This window comes from Trachurus japonicus, chromosome 20, assembly GCF_045865225.1.
Source record: "Trachurus japonicus isolate A0001 chromosome 20, Traja_1.0".
Lineage (NCBI taxonomy): Eukaryota > Metazoa > Chordata > Actinopteri > Carangiformes > Carangidae > Trachurus > Trachurus japonicus.
The window spans coordinates 18,689,891-18,705,247 of record NC_140926.1 but is presented as its reverse complement, the minus strand read 5'-3'; the positions used below and the strand labels follow the sequence as shown (position 1 = coordinate 18,705,247).

General features: G+C 46.2%; 1 protein-coding gene across 2 annotated transcripts in view; it reads left to right on the top strand.

Annotated features, from left to right (window-relative positions):
- The first annotated feature begins 1,656 nt into the window (after positions 1 to 1,656).
- Positions 1,657 to 15,357, top strand: part of LOC146966810 (cadherin-6-like) — a 59,956-nt gene continuing 46,255 nt past the window's right edge. Inside the window, exon 1 of one of the 2 annotated variants that reach the window (XM_085763431.1) lies at positions 1,657 to 2,052. The gene's annotated coding sequence lies outside the window, so the exon portion shown is untranslated. Of the gene's footprint in view, positions 2,053 to 14,334; positions 14,440 to 15,357 lie in introns of those variants that run through there. The other variant, XM_085763432.1, reaches the window with a different exon arrangement.

The window sequence follows — 15,357 nt, the reverse complement described above, 5'->3', positions numbered from 1 at the left end:
GGCTGGAAACTTGACTCAAGTGTTTGACCAGCAATCCTTGAGCAGATACGTAGACAGCAGCTGTGAAGTGTGGTGTTCACTTCACAGCTCTATCCAGTTTCAACTGTGTTCCCCAAGAAAGACAGACTCATATTTTGTGAGGCAGCTGTGTAAAAACATTTACTATGACCTTACTATTAAAGGCCATAATATTGGATAAATTGAGTCCTCGACGTCCACTTGATTATAAAGCAGCTCATGGTTCTATATTAATACTGTGGAAGTATCAAAACATCAGCCCACAGAGAAAAAACATAGTTTGTCCATAGAAACTAAGCCTTAATACGAGCTGTGAGGATTTCTGTAACTTTGTGATGTCACAACAATGCACTCAGCTATGGCCCAAACCCCGCCCACTCAGACCCACCATCCAACCTTGCAGGATTTGCTTTCTCTGAGTATTTATCAGAGTAGTGAGTAGTTACAGTACATCTTTATATGAAAAAAGGAAGCCAATCAGAAGAGAGGAGGTCAAAGTCCTGCTCTCCTCTGATTGAGAGAAGCCTGAGAGAGGAGAAGATGGTTTTTGTGTTTTAGACTCATGAATATAAGACAGCATGCTGATATTTCACTCACCCATAATTTGCTAAGGCCAGACACAGTAAAATGATAACAGTGTTACACACAAAATATAACAGATTACAGTGGGTAATCTGGTCCAGACAGGGTTGCTGGATAAAGCATTTATGAGCTGCATTAGTTTGATTACTTTAAAACGCCACAGTTTACAGGCTCAGTCAGTAATCAGATTCCCCCCTTATAACGCTCTCCAAAAGGGAATCTGACATCTACTGTATTTTCACTTACAAATCAGAGCCATAACACTCAACACACAATACAACAGCTTCGACAAAACTAAGAAGTGTACAGGAGGTGATCGGTGTGGTAAACACTGACCATATGCTTGACCTATAATGTAGGCATAGAAAGCAGCAATGAATGGCTTTCTTATTACTCTTAGCTAGATGTACCTATTGTAGTACTGTACCACCAGGGTACATTTTATAATGTGATTCAGGCTCACTACTAATAATAACAGCGGTGATTGTGCTACTTAGAATAACATTAGCAGGAAAGAAACAGCAGGGTGTAGTAGCTTGGCAGAAACAGCAATGACAGGCTACAATAGAATATTAAAGCAGCATTTTTATTTAAGTCATACAATTGGTAGTTTAGACTAACTTGAACAAAAGCAAAGTAAAGTAGCAACTCTTTTGGAAGCGCAACAGAAAAAAAGAAAGAAAAAAATAGCAGTTATCATGAGCTTGAACCTGGGGAGGAAACTACTGTCATTAGAAAACAGCAGTTGAGCTGTAGCAGTCTCATACTAGAATGAAACACATGCTAATTTGTGCTGGCATGGTCTCTGCTTGGTGCATTTATCCATTTACTTCATACAGAGCCGCCCAAATTTAATTAGCTATTGTAATCATACATGATCTATGGCTTTACAAGGTTTTATAGGAAGCAGCTAGTCTAACTGGAGGCTTTCAGAAAAATCACCGCATATTGATTGATTCCAATCCACATTCAACCTCTGACTTTGCAACTATTAATCAGGGATTATGCAAATATATAAATATATATTTATACAAAAAGCGCATGCATAAAAACATATAGCTCTTATTATTGAAGTGAGACGCAGCTCCCCACAGCTCTAATCTCCCTTTCTTCCATCCTCCTTTTGTTTTTTGTCGGTCTTGCGCGCGTGTGTGTGTGTGTGTTTTTCTCTCCCCTCTCTTCCTCCCCTTCTCCTTTTTTTGCCGTGTTCTGCTGGGGACTTGTGAATGGCAGCCAATGGGAGGGTTGAGTCCCCTCAGCCTCTCAGCCTCCCTGACATCCACAGCGAGAAGTGATGCAGCGCGACTGAGACGCGCAGTTGAGGTGGAACACAACGGGCAACAAAAAAATCTGCAGTGAACGGATACACTTGGCTCCGGCGTGCGCCTTTTCCACACCACCGTCCCCCTCCGAGGAAAAACATTTCCACCCAGAATTAAACTTCATTATCAGGTGAGCGGGGCTTTTTTTTTTTTTTTTTCCTTTTGCTTACAACTTCTGAGGAAACGGGCTCGTTTGTGTGGCACATTTCGCCCGTTACTTCTATCTGCGGTTATCATGATTTCAGTCCGAGCCGGGTTATCCAGGGCTGCTCACTCACACACACTATAGTGACTGATGCGAAACAGTTGTGTCGCTTTGAAACGGGCTTGTGTATATTCTTCCGAAGCCAAATAAAATATATATCTGCTGTGGACTAATTAGTGGAATAACTTCGGGCTTTGAATTGTGAATGAGTTTGAATCGGAACTTATTTGAATGCGCATTCGCTTGGTTCTGCTCTCAGCGAGGACCGGTCGATAGTTAACTTTTGTATTTTCCTTATGTCTCTGTGCGTAATTCGCTTTCGCTTTTGTCCGAACGTAACGTCCTCCTTTACCCCCCCTCTCCCCCTACCCCCCTCCTCCACACACATACACGCGCGCGCGAGCACGCACGCACACCTCTCCTCCGGTACAAGGGGTCCTGCACGACGCAGTAGATGCGTTTGGTAGTGATGCGAGCACGGCTTGGCATGGCTTGGTATGACATGGCACAGCATCCAGGCTTTGAACGCACCTTCTCTAGCCTCTTTGATTTTTTTTTCCTCACGTTTGAAACTTCAGGCCTTTCTAATGTTTGCTTGAATCTGTCAGTGAAGCTGCCCCCCTATACCCCCCTTCCTCCCCCCCTGCCCCTCCTCCTCCTCCCCCTCCTCCCCCCTCCACCGATGATCTTGCTGCAGCTAGTGGCGAATCCGCGGGATGCGAATCGATGCAGGTGGGACAGCGTGCTCTGATAAAGGCGGATGACTGTCTATCTGTGGTTGCCTGCAGTTGCACAGTGATGCTCTCCTGCCTCCTCTCTCTTTCTTCTTTTCGGGGGGTGGGGGGGGGATTACACACCTTGAGTTGACTCAAGTTTTCTAAAACAACATGTCCTCCAGCGTTATTGACAACAAGATGATATCAGTGATGTGCCTGTGAATATTTAATGGCCCTGCTGAATAATGCAGATGGGCCTATAAAAGAATTAACTCGGCTTCTTTGCTCAAAAGTTGCAGGTATTGACAGAACACAGAGAGAATAAAGCAGGGCGGAGGTGTGGAGTCCTAACAGGCGCACTGTGCAATCATGGAAATTGAATTTAGTGCTTTGGAAAGTTTTACTGTCCTTCCTGTTGCCTGCAGATTGCTCCATGTTAGTTAGTCTGCTGGCTCAGTGTAAGCCTGAGGTAATATGCCTGAAGGCGGCCAAGAAGTTGTTTGGGGGAGTTGTCAAACTACCCGGGGAATATTCCGCAATAATCACTTCTGTACATACACTTTTTAGATTACAAACAACTTGTGCTCATGAAGGGGAGATTGGGCAATGATGGAGGTTCTGGAAAAGAAAAAGAAAAAAAAAGAAGCACTGCATTTTAAAAGATTAGTTCAGTTTAACTTCACTGCTTGTCTTTCTTTTCTCTTTTTGTCCAACTGGATCAACTCCCAGCTTTTTTTTTTTCTTTTCAATGGCAGGGAGCAGCGTGGTGAAACAAGATCATCTGAACCAGAACAGGTTTTGTGGTCCAGGTTGTTCATACGCTGGTTTGAAGTTCAGAGATGAAAGGGACAGGGTAGAATCTGTGACTGATCAAAGTCGTACAGAAAACACGGCAGGTACTGAATATTTAACGGCTCTGCAAATAGAGTTCCTGTGTGTGTGCGTGCATGTGTGTGTGTGTGTGTGTGTGTGTGCATGCACGTGCGGAGGGAACATACAGTACAAAGTGTATATGTGTTTGTGATCTGAGGTGAACGAGTGCTTTGTATGAAGATGTTAAAAGTAATGTTGCAGAACTGATATGACAGGCAGGGGAGTATAGACGCATCACAGCCATCTGCATTTTTTTTTTTTTTTTGAACCAGGGCTCAGATTACAATAGACAGTCCCTCACATTTCATCTGCCTCTTCCCCCCCCAAATATCTTCACTACTCTGTTGGTCGTGCACAGCAGCTTAAGGGGATATTCCAAAAAAGCTCCAGTCTCAATCCGCTGGCCGGCCGGCTCCAGCCTGTCCCCGTGAGTGGTGACGTCACGGCAGTGGTGGGTTTACCCGACGGCCAGACCATGATGACCGGTGACCCGAGCTGATTACATTATTTGTGCTCCAGATGGGCAGCATCATTTTCTGATGTGTCCTGCTCATAATATTGAATGTTTCAAGTCTTCTGCGACGCCGGCATCTGGAGCTCATAAAAAAACCACGTCCCAGTGGCTGCTGTGTGTGCTGACACACACACCCCCATGATCAACCCCCCCATCCATCCCTCCATCCCTCTGTCCCTATGGGAACATCCACAGCCTTCTTCCCTGTGTGCGTGCGTGTGTGTTTGGATACTTGGGGACATTTGTTGAGCTTGCGTGCGCAGCGAGTGGCTCTAATATGTGTGTGCAAATGTGTGTGTGTGTGTGTGTGTGTGTGTGTGTGTGCTTTGCCTACAAATGTTTGAAGTTAGTGGCAGAGAGCACCCCTGGGCACCGTAGTTCAGTAGATGCACCTTGATTGTTTGAGTGCATTAGTCACGGTCTGTATGATGTGATAATAAATCATGACGTTGTTTGTACTGCGAGTGCTCCGGGATTCCTCCGAAGATTTTCTTGTGCCAAATATTTATCTGGAGATGCTAGTTTCAGTGCCAGCCAACTGGGTTGTCTTTTCTTTTCTTTTCTTTTCTTCTCTTCTTCTATCTCCAGAATTGTGCCCCCTGCTGTACAGGACTAGCTTGTTTCAGCCACTTCAAGAAGAGTGGCAGACTTGACCCCCATCCCTCCCTCCCTCCTTCCAATGCTCTTATACTGTGACGTTTTCTTTCATTTCTAGAGGCTTCTTGTGACCACTTGAGCAAATTTCCTGCAGGCAAAATGGCAACTTCATAGCCGCTCCTTTCCTAATGAGACAGATTCCCTTCAGAGACGTCTATTTACAGAGCAGTGAGAACTGTAAATGCACAGAGATGAAAATAAAACAAGGCGAGAGATGTATCCTCTCGCAGAAGGAAGGAAGGAACTGCCACGTCTGTTAAATCCACTTATTGGCGGTGGGCCGCGGTCACCTTCCTCTATGAAGGTCGACCCGAGTTGCAGATTGAATTTTTCTATGACTAAGAAAGACGTCGGAATTAGAGTTAAGCCACGGGAAAGGCTGCTTCTCGACAGGTTTCAGCAAAAGGGATTTGAGAGCTGGACGGTGGCCATGAGAGTGGAGCGTCACCGTGGAGTCTGGACCCACCCACCCACTCCTCTTCACCCCCCACCAACAACAAAAAAAAGGCCTATTTTGCTCTCTATGTGCTGAGGAGATAAATACACATGGATCAGACAATTTACACCTCACTTAACAATGGGTAATTATCTCTCCCTGCTTTGTGCAGGAGAACACCAATTACACAGAAATATACTCATAAATCTATTTTCAAAGGGGTTAGACAGAGAGATGGTGTGCATGCATGCTGTGGTGTATGTAGAGTACAGTATGCTGGATGGAGCTGATACTGTAGTATACAGCGCGTGGCTTAAGAGCTGGCGATAAGAGAAGAGTCCGGCTTTATACAGTGTGGCACACTAGGACGGATGTGACTATGAAATAACTTAGATTCATGTCTTTAGGGTGGGAAACAGAGTAAATTGCTGCCAATGTTGAATAATGCAGTCTGCCAACAGCTTTTTTCTCCCTCTTCCCCCTCAAACTGTGGCTTGGCTCCACAGCTTTTCTAATTATGAAGTGGCTGAGAGATAGCTTCACAACTCCGATACTGTAGTGTGGCGGTGAGCGGCGGAAGCTGGCCGAATAGCAATCTAACTGAATTACCAACAAAGCCTGACAGACTTGTGGAGTTTAGCGAACATATTTACGAAAGTAACATCCCCCCCACCCCCCAACCACCACCATCTACCTATTCAGTCAGACGCACGGGCTAACACACATCTAAGAAGCGGGCGCACGTAAAAAACATACACAGTCACACACACAGAAGCACAAATGCAAGTAAACAAACACAGTACAAAGAGGGAAGGTGTACAGTTCTCCGCACGCTTCTCAGCACAATTTAACAAGATATATTAGTCACCCAGGAGGCAGCAGAAAGCCAGGCATCCACAGTGTGCAGCAGACTGCAGTCTGACAGTGGGAGATAGTGATTTACAACAAAGCCCTGTAGACCATGGCACAATTTCAGAGTTGCGGAAATGACACTGGTAAAGCAGGGGCATGAAAGTCTATCCACCAGCCACGTCTCATTTCTTACACCATTTGCCCCGGGAAGGGGGAAGGTGAAGAAGGAGGGGGCAGATGACAAACCCAGTATTGTGGCTACCAACACAAAGCCCAGTTGTGCCCGGGAGTTCAATTCTGTTCTGGTGCCGTCTAAAATCTGAGCAGAAAGCAAGCAAGCAAGGAAGGAAGGAAGGAAGGAAGGAAGGAAGCCATGTTCAAGGACGCACAACAGTCCCTCTTGCTTAAATTTGAGGTGAAATCGATTTCTTGACCCCACGAGCGTGCCGTTAGGCTTTGGATTGGATTTGGAATTAAATCTCAACATCCAATATGTGGGCGGGGGGAGAAACAATAATCATCTAATAGTGGAAATCACAGATCTAGATCACTATCAAAATCTAATCAAGTGTTCCTTGGCTCCAGGCTGATCGCTCCACTGAATTTCATGGAAATTCCTTTATGAGCTTATGGGACATAAAGGTGACAATACAACTTCCTTGGCTGGCGCTGTTAAAAAATAATACTCATTGATTAACAGTGGGACCAGCATGGGTTGAATTTGTTTTCACCTTCAGCCTCTGTGTGTGTGTGTGTGTGTATGTGTGTGTCATGAGGGCAAACCGTGTCCCTGGATCCACCTACTGCAGCAGGAACCAGCACAGAGGATTCAGTGGAGAAGTTTGGCAGGTGTTTATCTCTTAGAGATTTTGTCACAGTGACAGTGTCACATCCTGTAAGATACAGTCACTAAACTTTACAGGCGTGTAGCTGAGCTTGAGATGAAGGCTGAGTTTGAAGATGGGTGTGACTTCGACTACTTGCACCCCTGAGTGCTAAGTAGTCATGTAATACTGTAATACTAAGCACTGCAATAAAAATAACCTTTTAGTGATTCCATCACAAGATGGTGTCTTGTTTCCATTGAAAAAACTTTAAGATATTGTAAAACTAATTCCATTATGTGATAAAAATCATAATGATAGGAAATACATGTATGGAAAATCAGTTTTTTAGTTCCAGTGGCAATTCTGTTGAGTTTTGGGGCGAAAGGTAGATTATTTTAATTCCTCTAATCAGCTACTCTACTTTGTCCTACAATAAAGAAGATCAAATCCCACTAATGTCTCCTATGATGCGTGTGCTCCAGCTCTGCCTTGAGGTGGCTGGTGCAGGAGGAAGAGAGTGAGCGAGTGAGTGCAGCAGACAGATCATGTCCGCAGGTCCTGCCTTTCCCCCCCCTCTAGTTGGATTCCTGTCTGTGCAAAGCCCAGAGGCTTAACTCCGGCTGCAGTAAGTGGACTGAGGAACGCTAAACACTGTCTGGGGGAAGGCTGCAGAACATGACAGCCAGTTAATAAGAGTATGGAAGATGAGCAAGTGCATGAAGGAGTGGAGGAGGTGGGTGGGTGGAGGGGAGGCGAGGGGGCAAAACATTGTCTGTCTGACTTTTGAGACTTTTGTTGAAGCACAGGGTAGACGAGAGAAGGATTGGTTGAATAAGGAGCGGGGGGTTCGAGGGGGGTGGTGTAATATTGACTGTCGGATGACGAGAGGGTAATAGGAGATCAGAGAGTCCAGCCACAGGACAAGGAGCATTAGTGCCTGACTGGAGTACAATGAAGACAGAAGGCAGCGAAGGGAAAGGGGTCTGGTGGTGGATAAAAGAAGGCCGGCTCTGAGAGAGCGTTCCGCTTGTTCCAAGTAGAGAGAGGTATGGCGAGAGAAGGCGATAATGATGCTTACTTTACTCCTGCAAGGCAGCCGCAGCGAGAGCTGTCAGCTTCAGGCAACACTGGCTGGTGGGACGCTGTTGGGATGCCACTTGGTATGTTAACCCCCCAGACACCGCTGACAGTATGTGATAGATTGCGTTTGTGTAATTACGTGTGTGTTGTTTTTATTCTTTCCAGTTTTCGCGAGTCACGGTGACAGTGAAGGTGTTTGTGGGCCCTTTGTTGCGTGCGTGCGCATATATCGAGGTGTGTCTTTGTGTGACTTCTAGCGTGTCAGTTTTTCTTGGCAGCAGTGAAAGCAGAGTGATGTGATTTTCCCCCTCTAACAGCCTCCAGGAGTAATGACCCAGGTTATTGCGGATGACGTGTAACACCTCAACCCAGCGGGCAGTGGCGCTACAAAAACCTGTCCTTATAGGTTAAGGCTTCAGGGAGGCTGTTATCCTGGTGGCAGCACCTTGTGCACAATTCCTCTGTCTCCCAAACCTGTCACCTGCAGATGGGCCCCTCCTTCTGTGGATAATGGTCTCCTGTCTATGTTGTGAATGATATCTGGACTCCATTGTGCGTCTTTTTCCTCCACTGCGCTATTGTCCTGCAGAATGCCTTTGTGAGTTTTTCTTTTCATTTTTTTCCCCTTCGTAGAGGTACAATGTGCAAGCCGTATTCTGAGGTGCTGTAAATGAACAGGCAAACACATCAGCAAAGGTCCTGTTTACTTTCTATCCCCGGAGTGAAAAAGAGAGGTTTCTGCTATTGTTCTGCTACCTCTCAAAACATTAGGACGGTTCACTGTGAATGGGGTTGGATAGAAAGACCTCCACACAAACTGCCTGACAAATCAAAGCGCCCGTACCATTCAGGAACCATATATTCCTCCGGGACAGACACAATAGCAGCTTTCTGCAGCAACATGGGACATGCAGCAATAACAGTGCTCCACTGTATCAGGCTGAATAATACCCAGGGCGTCTTCTCAGGCAGAGGGGGAAACCCGTCCTCCTTTTAGAAAAGGTCATTCTTGGAGACCCCCTCACAGCTGAACACTCTTCTTGGACATGAATAACTGACAACGGATGTGTCTAGGTCTCAAAAGGCCTCCAATTACTGTTTGACGCCGCTGTCCGTCATAGACAAATGGGGCAGGACCTGCCAGAGGACCTTCAAGTCGCTAAAAGCAAGCTGCCTTCAGAACACACAAACCTGTGCTGGAGGAGCTGCAAGTGCTCTGCAATAATTGAGTTTGATCTAATGAAGGCGATGCCAAACTTGGGTTATTGTTTGCCCGAGGACAATGCAAGAGAGTCGAATTCGTTGTTGGGGGAAAATTGCCAGGGGAATTTCTTTGAAATGGAAAAATTGCATTAAACATTCCATTTGTATTAATTATATTGTGCCTCTCATTAACACTGGCGCTCTTAGCAGCTGCAGCAATGCTGCTGGTGGTATTAGGCTTAAAGCATCACTCCAAGCAATAATATTAAAGGCAACCATCCATGCCTGAGGCAACTCTGAAACCGCCTGTGATGTCACCGTGCGAATGAATATAGCTTTATTCTGAAGCATTGTGTCTAGACCTTTGGTCCTGCGAGACATCAGTCACTCAAGTTACTCACCACCAGATTCAATTAATCATAGCCTTAATTCAATCCGATGGTCGGGGCTCCCAGCTGTAAGCCTCTAAGTGGGTTTTAAGAGAGCTGGAGTCTGCTGGTCCTCCATGCAGGAGCTGAAGGGGCTGCTGTCTAGCAGGGATTTAGTGACACTCCAGGGGTCAAAGGTTAGACTCACAGAGGCAGGTGAAGTGGTTGCTTGGGTTTGGCGTGTACGCTGGAGCGAAAGTGCAAAACACAAATATACAAAAGCACACTCTCGTGCTATTGAGCAAATCTGGAAAAAAAAATGAAGAAAAAAAAACAGTGCACCTGTACATTCAGCTTCCCACTCATCAGCTTCCCACACAAACACAAGGAAGCAGCAGGATGTGTGTGTGTGCATGTGTGGACACACACGCAGAATACAATGTCAGAACTCGACCTACAGTAGCAGAAGCAGACACTTGTGAAATGCAGTGTGGATCTCCTCAGTCTCATAAATAATGGACGTTGGTGAAGCATCTGTCAACTTTTCTGTCAACCCTGTTCCAGATGGGAGTCAGACAGGCCAGGCCAGAGCAGCGTGTTACATACACATAACAAACCTTCATCCAGTGTGTCTCATGCACCCGCCGCCCTGTTTACATCAGCACACTGACACCCCGCGCTCACCTACACGCCTCAACCTATCTGCTGATTTATTAGGTCCTGCTCCCGCCTATCCTCCACCGCTTTCTTCTTGGACTTGCTCACCACATATACACACACACACACTAGGCATACGCACACAAACAAAATTCGATCATTGCGGGAAAAAGAGCAAACTTGCTCCGAAGACCTCCCCTCCGTTCAATAAACAGAAAGTACAAAAAAAAAAAAGATACAGTTTGGTCTCTATCTAAATACACACATTTCCCCCCCAAAAGCTGTCTGAGTAAACGCATCAGTGGCACCTCCTCGCTCGGTGGTGGGGAGGTGGTAAACACACACCTCCTCCAGTGCCCTACATGTTTGTTGACTTAAATATGGCACAGCTCACTTAACATTAAACACTCGCTGTGTGTTCCTTCTCCCAGTCGCAGCCTCGGAGCTTTGCGCTCACTAAGTCATACTTCCTTGGCATCTGGCTCGGGGAAATCTGGGTGTGTTGTCCACGGGCATGGGGCCAGGAAGAGTGAACAGCAAGGAAAAAAAAAAAAAAGAAAAGCAAAAACGAGCGAGCTCAGGGTTCGTGCACCCGGAACAAGTTTTCGGTTTCCACTCGGGTCTCCTGTCTTGCTTCAACTTCCTCCCCTCCGGCAGCCGGGGTGTCAGGATGAGTGGGTCGGGTGCTGGCGGGTGGCGGTTACTGTACGGTTGCTTTATGGACTAAAGCACTGTCTTCCCGGCCTTGTCGTAATAGAGGATTCAGCTCATAAAGCAGCATCATGATTTGCAATAAGCAGAGTTAGGGGAGAGTAATGAAGGTGTAAATCAACTGAGCCATTCTTTTTTTTTTCCTTTCCTCCTTCTTTTAATCTGACGTTGGCAGTCTCTCTCTCTCCTCTCTGTTGTGTCCCCCACCTCCTCTGCTTCTCACCCCCCCTTTCTCTTCTTCTCTCCCTTTGCAGTAATGGAAAGCCTGGCACTCTGTAATAAAGCAGAGTGAGCAGCAGTATTAGTAAACAGTCTCCACAATCATTCAGCCAAGTCCAACTCCTTTATTTTGTGTCTGTGTGCAAAGTATTTCATGCCCCCCATACGGTGGTAGGCTTGTGGGCGTGGGGGGCTAATGAATGAGGATGGAATGAGGAGTATTTAATTCCAAGTCTGGGAGAAGGAGAGGCAGGGCCTATTTGTGGAGCCTCCTCATAAGAACGCCTTTGTTTTCATTTTTTCACAGAGGTTCTGAACAAAAAGCCTCCTTTTTTTTTTTTTTTCTTCAATAGCGTTGGGAATGTAGATGCAAATGTGCTGCATGGCAGGCTTTGCAAAGAGCAATAAGGACCACACAGCCATCAGCGGGGCACTGCGGCTCGCCTCTCCTCAAACTGGACTCCCCTTATATAAAGATGTCATCAGAATTTTTTTTTTTTTTTTTTGAAATGGAGTAGTAAGTCGAGTTGGAAGCAGTCATCAAAAGAGTGGGTCCAATACTTCTGAGTTAAAATGCCTGGCTGGGAATCATGTTAAAATTTCCATTCCTCGCTCCAAATCGATCGTATGGGTCCCTGCTCTCCAATATCCATGGTCACCTTTGCTATAAAGTAGGGTATTACTTCTATAATGCAGCGGGCTTTCATTCTGTGACCAGTGAGGAGAGGAAGGAAAAGAAATGTATCTGGTGACCTCAAACACAAAGAAATGATGGCTGAGGATAATGAAAGAAAGTGGCCTGAATTTTTAAGGTGCTCTTGTGTGTATATAATATATATACGCACACACACACACACATTCATATATATATATATATATATATATATATATTTGGTTTGCCAGTTCATGAGCATGAGCAGCATGATTAGTTGCTTGAAGTCCACCCATGACATTGGGTTGAATTATTTTCCTCGTCTGCCTGTTTAACTCCAGGTAGCCTCCGTGGACACGTTAATGCAGTATTGATTGTTTATCTGTAATAACACCGTGGCTGTTGCCTTGCGCCGGTGACAACAGGGGAGGGAGGTGTAAGGGGGGGTAGGGAAACAGGAGAGGGTTCGGGGGATAGAGGGGGAGGGTGCCGCGGGTGGTAAGGTGGTGATAGATAACACACTATACCCTCTTTTGACTGGTGGCTGGCGATTGTGAATCTGGGGGTAAAACGAGGTGGCTGAACATATCCTATCTGGCAATAGTCCAGGTGTGAAATGGGAAATAGAAACTGGGGTGCAAAAGTCGGTGCAATGTGGCCGCGGCTCGATAAGGCTGTCTCCTGTCTCCGAATAATTCAATCTCCTGCTCTGACCATTCTGGTAACTTCCACGATGCCAGTGCCTGCGTCCCACCCACTCCATGCCCCTGGGCCCGGAGCCCATATGGCCGGCTACAGTGTCTCTCCCTGACCTATGGCCGGGGCCTGTTGTTGAGCCAACCCTCCCGAGGAGCTTGGTAATTACAAATAAGCTGGAAGTCGCACCAGCCACGAGAAAAAGGTGAGTGTGATTAAAGATGTGTGTACAGCAGAGTTCAAGGGGGTGCTCCACCGGCATGCCAGCATATTGAATCGTGTGTCTCCGCAGGGCCGTGGAATCAAATGCTAACCTGGATCAATCAGGCTTCTTTGTTCATTAGAGTCGTCCGTTCCCAGGAGTGGCAATAAAAAAATAAATAAAAAAAACACCCATCACAGCGCTCATTTCAGTGATGAGGCAGCCGTCCCTCGGGGATAACTAGCCGAGGTAAATAAACATGAGTCACAGTTAAGGTCAGAGGAGATCATGGCCGTCTGTTGTTCATCTCAGAGGACATTCGAATCCCTTTTGACGTGACTGGATTGAGAACGGTGCAGAAAAGACTCGTATTCAAGCAGGAGCTGAAAAGGCTGCAAATACATACCTTTAATTAATTTCACAAACAAAAAATGCACATCCATACGAGGCAGTCTGAACGCAGATGCCATCTTGATGAAAGCTGCGCAGCTTACTCTTGAATGGTATTCATGCAATTCATATTATTTCCATTTGTTTTTTATCCCAAGGCCAGGCTGATACCCTGGCAGAAGTCCTGCCTGTGACAAATGGCTTTCTTAACACTTCAGTGCCTCAGTGGCTTTAGTCTGGTGCAGTTTTAGTTTTTTTTTTTTTTTTTGCTCCAATTTAAGAACAGTCAAAAGCAAGTATCAGTGCCCCTCTCTAGCTTCTGAGTGTGTGAAGCCTCCACTATTAATAATGTAAAAACAGGTGCTCCTAACTGTCTGTGTTATTTTATGGTGGGCTTCGGGGAAAGGTCATTACTCTTAGTTGTAGGTGGGGTGGGGGCACGTTTTCTCCGCGCAGTCTTTTTATTGGGACCATATTTTAGGTATGTGATGTCTTTATTTTAGCTCCATGTATTATTTAGTGTTGTGTGACAATTGTGTTTGTAGCTGTCTCACCGCTGACCCGCTGTTACAGTCGATATACGCCTGAATGGAAATGTGCTTCCACGTCGTTCCCTCTCATGTAATTGTCACAACGGGGAGGCTGAGACAAACGTGGGAACACAACTCCCTCGCTGATTTTCAATTCTCCGTGCAAGTTTGACCTTTGTGGAGTCCAATCAGCGCTTCTACTTCCAGAGACGCACTATTCATTGAATGGCAAAGACTGCAGCATGATCTAATATCCTGGTCGGGCAATAATATTAGGACTCAAACAACATTATTGATATAGAAACAACAAGCCTTTAATTAACAGATTTATAGCGAGTATTATTCCTACTTTGATGCAGCTCTGGCCTTTCGCTTCAGACTTTGCAAAACCCGATGTACGGAAAAAACAGGCTCTTGCGCTTCACTGCACATGGCACACACAAACACTTGGGTAGCAAACACTGATTTGCATAGAGACGGAGGCTCCCATAACCACCAGTGTATTACCACAAAGGCCACAGTGGGGAAAGCAGGAAGCCGGCAGACCTCTTCCATTGAGCCTCCTCCGTCCTCCCATCCCTCCCCCCGCTGTCATTGTCAGTCCCCTCAGAAGAGAGCCGTGTTAGACCACACGGCCGCTGGTGACAAAACATGTGCTCTGGTGAACACACAGGAAAGCAAACAACCGAGGATGTCTCATCTGCTAAACGTGTCACAGGATGAATGCCAGTAAGCTATTATTTCTTTGCTCTTTATTTGCGAGGACGTCTTGTGCCCATTTGTTCTGCCATCGAGCAAGGATGACCACATCTGTTTGCCACCGGGGCACTGGGCGTTATTAATCTGCGAGAGGACATTTAGCGAAATCAAACCTCGATTTATTAGCCCCTAGTGCAGGGCTGGAGAACTGGCAAGGGGAGATAATGACTTTAAGCTCCCATTTAGTCAATTAATTCTGAGAAGTGGAATCAGAAACTGCTCGCTAAAAAGTGAGGGACTCTGTTGTTTATGATGGCACAGTTCAATACCATATTTCAGGGCTGTAAGTCATTATTTGGCACTAGAGCTGGAACAAAACTGTGCCACCCCGATACACTAAGAGAATCAGAAGTGACTTTGGAGAGGAGGGACGCTTTAAAATAATATGCTGAGAGGGTCCTCTTCAGCTGCCTGTTTTGCTCGATTGCAAACACTGCCATAAACACTGGCGCAGGTTCACAGGAGCCCATCTTTGTTTTTGTCAAAGTGACAACAGGGAGAAAGAAAAAGGGAGTGAGCTGGAGAAGAGAGAGGGAGAGAGAGAGCGGTGCGTGGAGAGCTGGCAACCCGCAATTTAGTCCAGACTGCGGAGACATAAAAATCAAGTGCACTAGAGGAAGGGTTACTTCAGGAGCCCTCTGTGGGTTCTAAACTGGGCCACTCCGGCGACGTCTGCGAGAGCCTCGGACTGAGTGATGCGAGCTCGGCTGAATGATGGCACTGTGGAAATAAGCAGAAAACAGGGAAAATAGGGGGCTCTCATTGACTTGGCCCAGATTGTATGATTTATATGGGTTATTTGGTATGCATTTGGGCAGCGAGGCAAGGTAATGTGTTTGCAGTGAGCTCTGGAGCGGTGCACTGGGATGAATGCCGTGGGCACACCCC